This window comes from Monodelphis domestica, chromosome 5 (genome assembly GCF_027887165.1).
Source record: "Monodelphis domestica isolate mMonDom1 chromosome 5, mMonDom1.pri, whole genome shotgun sequence".
Lineage (NCBI taxonomy): Eukaryota > Metazoa > Chordata > Mammalia > Didelphimorphia > Didelphidae > Monodelphis > Monodelphis domestica.
In genome coordinates this window covers 117894191-117903186 of record NC_077231.1, presented here as the reverse complement: position 1 = coordinate 117903186, position 8996 = coordinate 117894191, and positions in this window count along the sequence as shown.

Below are 8996 nucleotides of genomic sequence, written 5' to 3'. Positions count from 1 at the left end.
GGTATTAAAATAGGCAAGGAGGAGACCAAGCTGTCACTCTCTTCGGATGATATGATGATTTACTTAAAGAATCCTAGAGAATCAACCAAAAAGCTAGTCAAAATAATCAACAACTTTAGCAAAGTTGCAGGATACAAAATAAACCCTCATAAGTCATCAGCATTTCTATATATCTCCAAACCATTTCAGCAGCAAGAATTAGAAAGAGAAATTCCATTTAAAATCACCCTAGACAAAATAAAATACCTAGGAATCTATCTGCCGAGAGAAACACAGGAACTATATGAACACAATTACAAAACACTTTCCACACAATTAAAACTAGATCTAAACAATTGGAAAACCATTGATTGCCCATGGGTGGGATGAGCTAACATAATAAAAATGACCATCCTACCCAAACTTATCTATCTATTTAGTGCCATACCTATTGAACTTCAAAAACCTTTTTTACTGAATTAGAGAAAACCATAACAAAGTTCATTTGGAAGAACAAAGGATCAAGGATATGCAGGGAAATAATGAAAAAAAAAATACAAAGGAAGGTGGCCTTGCAGTCCCAGATCTCAAACTATATTAGAAAGCAGCGGTCATCAAAACAATTTGGTACTGGCTAAGAGACAGGAAGGAGGATCAGTGGAATAGACTTGGGGTAAATAATCTCAGCAAGACAGTCTATGACAAACCCAAAGACCCCAGCTTTGGGGACAAAAATCCACTATTTGATAAAAACTGCTGGGAAAATTGGAAGAGTGTGGGAGAGATTAGGTCTGGATCAACACCTCACACTCTACACCACGATAAACTCAGAATGGGTAAATGACTTGAACATAAAGAAGGAAACTATAAGTAAATTAGGCGAACACAGAATAGTATACATGTCAGACCTTTGGGAAGGGAAATATTTTAAAACCAAGCAAGACTTAGAAAGAGTCACAAAATGTAAAATAAATAATTTTGACTACATCAAATTAAAAAGTTTTTGTACAAACAAAACTAATGTAACTAAAATTAGTAGGGAAGCAACAAATTGGGAAGCAATCTTCATAACAAAAACCTCTGACAAAAGTCTAATTAGTCAAATTTATAGAGAGTTAAACCAGTTATACAAAAAATCAAACCATTCTCCAATTGAAAAATCGGCAATGGACATGAACAGGCAGTTTTCAGCCAAAGAAATCAAAACTATTAATAAGCACATGAAAAAGTGCTCTACATCTCTTATAATCAGAGAGATGCAAATCAAAACAACTCTGAGGTATCACCTCACACCTAGCAGATTGGCTAACATGACAGCAAAGGAAAGTAATGAATGCTGGAGGGGATGTGGCAAAGTAGGGACACTAATTCATTGCTGGTGGGGTTGTGAATTGATCCAACCATTCTGGAGGGCAATTTGGAACTATGCCCAAAGGGCGATAAAAGACTGTCTGCCCTTTGATCCAGCCATAGCACTGCTGGGTTTGTACCCCAAAGGGATAATAAGGAAAAAGACTTGTACAAGAATATTCATAGCTGCACTCTTTGTGGTGGCCAAAAATTGGAAAACGAGGGGATGCCCTTCAATTGGGGAATGGCTGAACAAATTATGATATATTTTGGTGATGGAATGCTATTGTGCTCAAAGGAATAATAAAGTGGAGGAATTCCATGGAGACTGGAAAAACCTCCAGGAAGTGATGCAGAGCGAGAGGAGCAGAACCAGGAGAACATTGTACACAGAGACTGACACACTGTGGTACAATCTAACGTAATGGACTTCTCCATTAGTGGCAATGCAATGTCCCTGAACAATCCACAGGAATCTGTGAGAAAAAATACTACCGTCAAACAGAGGACAAACTGTGGGAGTAAAAACACTGAGGAAAGGCAACTGCTTGACTACAGGGGTTGAAGGGACATGTCTGAGGAGAGACTCTAAATGAACACTCTAATGCAAAAACAAATAACATGGAAATGAGTTCAGATCGAGTACACATGTGATACCCAGTGGAATGGCGAGTCAGCTAGGGGAGGGTTGGCGGGAGGGGGGGAGGAAAAGAAAATGATCTCTGTTTATAATGAATAATGTATGAAAATGACCAAATAAAATAATGTTTAAAAACTAAAAAGAAAAAAGAGAAGAAAAAAAATAAATCCCTTTCCTCTTCCCCAGAGACTGAGGTTTTATAAAAGTGGTTGAGGGGGAAGAATTATACCCACCAGTATTATGGGAACAAGTTTGCATTTTTGTGATTACACCTTTTGAAGTAAATATTTCTTTGTCAAAATAAAACAAAACCAAACCACAAAAATCTACATTAAGGCACATTGCCTGGGGCAGTTGGGTGACTCCATGGATTGAGAGCCTGGCCTAGAGATAGGAGGTCCTGGGTTCAAATGTAGCCTCAAGACACTACCTAGCTGTGTGACCCTGGGCAAGTCACTTAACCATCTTTGCCTCACTGCTCTTTTGCCTTGGAACCAATACAAAGTGTTGATTCTAAGATGGAAGGTAAGGCTTAAAAAAGAAACACATTGCCAATTCTTCATTTCTTTAATGCATAATTTTTTTTCCTAGAGGATATCTTTTAGGATATTTTGTGAAGTATTTTTCTTTTTTCCATCTCTGTTCTTACTAGTAGTTTAGTTATAACTCCAAACAACTGTATATATATTTTTATTCTATAAGCACTGCTTTTCTTTAAAATTGAGGTCTTAAAATTGTTTTTCTTCTGTTTCCACCAAAAGACATAAATATCAAACATCACTAGGAATATGGGAGAGGATCCAGGGTCCAGGGAGAAAAGTGAGTCTTTTTTTTTTTTTTTAGAGTATGAAAGGAACCTAGCTCTTGGTTCAATCTAGCCAACATAATCTTTGACCATAAGTTGAATTATAACAGCAAGTTTAATTCAATTGTTAAAATGTCCCACAGATGACTTCATTGATTGGTTTTATCCCAAGAGTTCATTTTGCACTATAAAGGTCTGAGCTTAACACGTAAGCTTAACGTGTATTTCCAACCCAGGCTCGACAGGCAACTTTTTTTTAAGCCTTCATTCTGCTATGAGTTACAGAGAGGCAACATGGTGTAACAAATTGAAAACTAGACTTGGGAATTAGCCAATTTAGATTCTAGTCCTGAGTGTGTCTAGAGGGCAAATCAACTTCTCTGGATCTCAGTTTACTTATTTATTAAAATGAGGATAATACCAACCGTACCTATTTCACAGGGCTGCCATGAGAATAAGATGTATAAAAGTCTGAACCTCAGAAATGTATGATACTATTCGGTTGTTGCTTCTACCTTGTTCCGCCTGTAGGGAACTTCCTATTTATTCAAGTTGGTAGGAAAAAGGGGGTCTAGTGATTTAAATAATGGGTAGATGTTTGTGCTATTTCCACTCACTACCCACCGCCCCTAAAGAACTTTCTTTTCTTTCTCAGAGAGGCATTAAGGGAGAAGTAGTACTGAAAATAGGATTATTATTCTATATTACTGTTTTAAAATGTATTTTAAATTTTATAATTTTATGAGTATTATTTTCTAGAATGTATAAACATTATAAATAATTAATTAACAGGGTTTAGAGCTTTCAACAAGCTACTATTGTTTACAGTTCTCTCTCAAGTTACAGAGAGAGGAATTGGTCATTTAAAAAAATCCAATAAGAGTGCTTTGTTTGTTTTCTATCATTTTTGTATTTTGGGTGTTTTTAGCTGCTCCTTTGGGAGACCTCTTTTCCTGTGGAGAACAAATCTCTGTACAGATTGTGGAAACAGCTTGAAAATTTTATACCTGTAAAATAGTGGAAACAAAGAAAATGCATTACTTGGGCAGCTCTGGGACAAAGTTAGTTAGAGGCAGCTGTGTTACTAAAAATAAGTAGTGATTTTATATAAGCACAGAAACCAGAAGTGAGCGATATACTATTAATGGAAAACTGAAATCAAACCAGGGTTTGGGGTTGTTTGGGTTAGGGCTCATGATTCTGAATACGGATGTAGGAAGGAACTTCTATATATAAAAACGTTGATTTAGGGTCAATGTGAGGAAGCAGATAGCCCTCTCTAGGGAGAAAGAGATGAAATATATATTAAAGGACAGAGTAGAGGAAGTAAAGGCATGTAGGGGGCTATGGAAGCACTACTCATTAGCTCGGTGCCTTTATAATTAAAGCTCTTTATACATACATAAAGATCTTCACCCAAAGACTGGAAGACGATTTGTTAGGGATATTTTCAGATTTTTGTTTACGTACAGGTTAGAATAGATGACTTCTGAGGTCTCTTCTAATGCTGAGATTCTGTTTAGCAAACTCAGTAGTGATTTGTGCTGATATTCATTTTACCTTCTCTATAAACATATATTTGTTGGGGAAAAAATTATGAAAAATTATGAAAATTCCCACCTTCCTAAAGCCGTTTGTAAATGTTTCTTATGGGGTTTACCATGTATTTTTGTAAGTATTTTAGTTTCAAATTGAGCTCTAATTGGTAGTGGCTCAGAATACTTCAGTGGTGGTGTTTCTTTTTTTCCAGATTATCTATTGAGGAGCTAAAGATTTATAGGATTCTTGAAAGAATTAGCAGAGTCCCAATGTAATTAATCTATTCAGTAAGTTTGTCTACAAAGGAAGTATGCCTTTATCTTCTTCAAAATCACTGCCTTCTGAGATTCAGTGAGTTCTTTCTTAAAACATAATAAATGTTTCACAATTTCTCAGTATCTTAGATATCAAAAACAGCCTATTTTGAATTCAAGTTCTTCAATTTGGTAAAAATAGAAAATGTCAATAAATCTTAAAAATAAAAGAATCAAATCTTGACTACATTATATGAAATAGAAAATAAAAGTATGGGAAATATTTTCCTTAAGAACACATGACTGTATAATTCAGAATTTGTTTACATCATAGCAGAAAATATTCTGAGAAGCGTGTTCTAGAGCAGATATCAAACTCATGGTGGCTTGTAGCCCCCCAACTCCCCTAGTGTAGGTGACACCTGACTGAAACTTAATTAGGGGACAGCTGGGTGGCTCAGGAGATAAGAGTGCCAGGCCTGGAGAGGGAAGGTATGGGGTTCAAATCTGGCCTCAGACACTGCCTGTCACCTTGGACAAGTAAGTTAACCCCAACTGCCTGGCCCTTACTGCTCTTCTACTTGGAAATGATACTCAGTAAATGATTCTAAGACAGAAGGTAAGATTTTTTTTTTAAAAAAAGGTGATTAGGAAATGTTTGACAAAATAAATGAAAATGTAATACAACAGGGGCATCTGGGTGGCTCAGTGGAATGAGAGCTAGATCCAGACAGGAGGTCCTGAGTTCAAATCAGGTCTCAGATACATCCTAGCTATGTGACCCTGGGCAAGTCGATTAACCCCCATTGCCTAGCCCTTATCTCTTGTCTACCTTGGAACCAATACACACACAGTATTATATATATGGGTTTTTTTTTTCAATGTAATACAACACAGATGTTAATTTTTTTTTCTTCAGAATCAACATGTGACCCACAGGGATAGGTTTTTATTTGAAATTTATATCACTGTTCTAGAAAAAACTAGAGGAATATGACACTGACTTAATAATAAAAATTAAAACCCCTGACCTTATTTCATGAAAATATGTCAAACTAGTATGTTCTTTTGTACTCAGGAGGATGTTTACTGTAAACATTTCTTTTTCAGACAGATAAAAGGGAAGGGTAGAAAATATAGAGAGCCACATAGTTGTTGAAGCGCTTCTATATTGGAGGATTGCAGGTAGTGTGGGGGTTTGCACCCTGAACCCGACAACTCCTCCACGGGTCTGATGATGTTTTAAGTTTGCCTTTCTGTTGAGCTAGCTCAATGTGTCACCTACTTACAGCTCCCATCAGCCACTCCGACACGTGGGGTGTCTCCTATAGGCAACATCAGCCAGGTTGTCTAACTAGACATATTCTCGGGTCATGGTTTATTTGACCTGCTCCCTCCCCAAACTTTCCCATTCTGGTTCCCAATAAAGTGAAATGGAACAACAAAAGAAATAAGAACGACACAGGCCTAAATAAAACAATAGCAATGGAAACACTTACGCCCTCAATTATTACGCTGATCTTGACACAACACCAGTGATTCTTAAGACTGACTTACTTAAATGGAATCTGGTGAGTTCCCTGTCCGTAACATAGGTCGATGGGGATATGACTGGGGATGTAGATGCTAAACGATCACCCTAGTGCAAATATTAATAATATGGAAATAGGTCTCGATCAGTGATGCACGTAAAACCCAGTGGAATTGCACATTGGCTATAGGAGGGGAATGGGAGGAGGGGAGAGAAAGAACATGAATTATGTAACCATGGAAAAATATTCTAAATTTATTAAATAAATGAACTTAAAAAATAAAAAAAAATAAAGGGGATCATAGTGATTGTTATCCTGGAGCCCCCCAATAAACAAATAATAGTCTGACATCTTATGTGAAGACAGATTAAAAAAAATCAAGACTATTCTAAATATAATCAAATTCAATAAAAATCACATAGCAATGGTTTTCTATTTCCTGCTTCCGTGGGAGGTGAGGAAGAAAAAAGGACTTAAATCAAAGAAGGATATCATATAGACTAGTTGGAATTAGAAGTTGAATTTGGGGAAGAAAAATTTGGAGAAATGTTGGAAGAGAAATTGAGGAAAATTTGGCAGAATAATTTTCAAGCCCAGGTAACAGGGGTTGAAAAATGAAAAGAATCAAGGGCAATAAAGGAGGAAATAAAAAAGGATTGATGATCTGAGAATTGGATCTGAAGAAGAAAAAGAGAGTAGCTGGAAAAATATGTGGATCAACTGAAGAGCAAAGCAAATTGACAGAGTGGGTTTGTGGACAAATTGGTGAAACAAGAAATTGGATAGAAGCAGGAGTGGTAGATGAGTGTGAAATCTTTGCCTTGACTAAGGAAAAGAAATGGGGTTATCAAGTTAGGAGTGGCTGAGTATAAAAAATTATCTGTTTGTGCTTAAAATTGAGATAAATACCCCCAAGTTTTTTCTTTAAAAAGACTGAAAAATCATAATTAATATGGAAAATAGGAGAAACTGTGCAATGACAGGCATCAAATGTGTGCTTCTTGTGTTTCTGTGACAATCTGTCTTTCACAAGGGAGATCAATGGAAAGGGGCTATAGAAGAGTGTCTTTCCACACTCTAGGTCTGTGATGGAGAACCTATGACACACATGTCAGCACTGACACACGTAGCCATTTTCTATGACACGCAGCAAGAAGTATGGGGCCACATGCCAAGAAGGGTGTTATTTTCTCAAAGTGACATACCATCCAAGTTATGCTCAGTTTTTTTGACGAATTTTGACACACCAAGCTCAAAAGGTTGCCCATCACTGCTCTAGGTGATTCATTGTAGATGAATATGTCATTCCTAAAGGAAACAGAAGTTCACTTCAATGGGAAAAGGGGATCTGAGGTGGAGGTATAATTTGATCCTTTTTAGGATCTTAGAGAGTGGAAGTATCATAAAGAAGAGAAAGGGAAGAGAAAAGACAACCATACAATTAGAATTTTAAAACAGATTTGAGACCTATCTTGAAAAAAAAAAAGGGAGCTGGATGCTCTGAAGGAAACTGCCCACCAGAGAATGGCAAGAGACTCCAGTAGCCTTCTGTTGAGACCATCCAAATCAGAGGTAGTGAAGATTAAGTGATAATTGTCAATTTCCTAAGGGATTCTGAGGAAGCTAATCTTTGACTTGCTAATAAGAATAGGGGTCAGCCATCTTCATGATATATTATGTATCCAAGACATAACAAAGAACCTCTCGAGACCTATTAAAACCACATGCCAACAACCTACTTCTTGTGATTGTTGTTCCACTCTCTTTTGCCCACTCAAGGCAATGAAGAAAAGAAAAATTGATTTGGAGAGTAACCTAGCTAAAAATGTGGCAAATGGATTTGGATGTCTGGACCACAGCTTCAAATATAAAGTTGATATTCCTGACCAGAAATTGTAAGGCTGGTTTAAAATATAGTTACCATATAACTTGAAATCTCATCAAAAAGACTTTACATTTTAAAAGGTTGGGAGAGGGAGAAGACTACCCATGTCTATTTACTGATATAGGGAGAAGCTAAAAAGAAGCAAAAAGAACAGGTGAGCTATTCAAAAGCTTATAGAAAACAAAATCCATGACATGAGTGAAAAGTAAATAAAATCCTTGGGTTCAAATGTCTATACACAAATGCCCAAAGTTTAGGCAACAAGAAAAAGAACTGAAGGTTCCAATCTAAGTGGGCAAATTTGATCTTATAAAGTATGGCTAAGTCTTGGAAGGATGAAATTCATGACTGGACCATGGCTCTGGATGAATATTAATTACTTATTCAAAGGAAATATATGTAAAAATGAAGGCATAGGCTTTGTATATTAAGAAGGCAAATTCATTTGAGGAAATCCAAGAGTGAGTAGGGGTGGGGATAGGGCAAAGGGGAAAATGATGGAGTCTATTTGGGAGGTCAACAGAGGAAGGGAGAGAATGTTTTCCCCTCATGGCAATATGCTGACTATTTGGACTGAAAGAAGAAAGGAGTTTGGACCATAAGTCAAAAAAGTCTGGCAAAGGGGGCTTCAATTATCCAGACATCTCTCCACCAAAAGTATAATAGCTAATAACTTCCTGATTCACCCTCAAAATAATAAAAGAGCAAATAGGGGATAATGCTGTTCTGGATCTGATTCTTATCAACAGGGAGGAATTGGTTGCTGGAAATGTCCAGAGGAGGGCAACCACAACAGTGAAAGGCCTTGGATCTATGTCACAGGTAGATCAGTTGAAGAAAACTAATTATTTTTAGCTTAGAGAAGACTCTAGGAGGAAAGAGAGTCATCTCCATGTATTTGAAAGGTTGTCCCATGAGGGAGAGGTGGGTTAGATTTGTTCTGTTAGCCCCGAAGGATAGAACCAGAAACAATGAGTAGAACTTGAATGATGTCTATTTAGACTAAATGGAA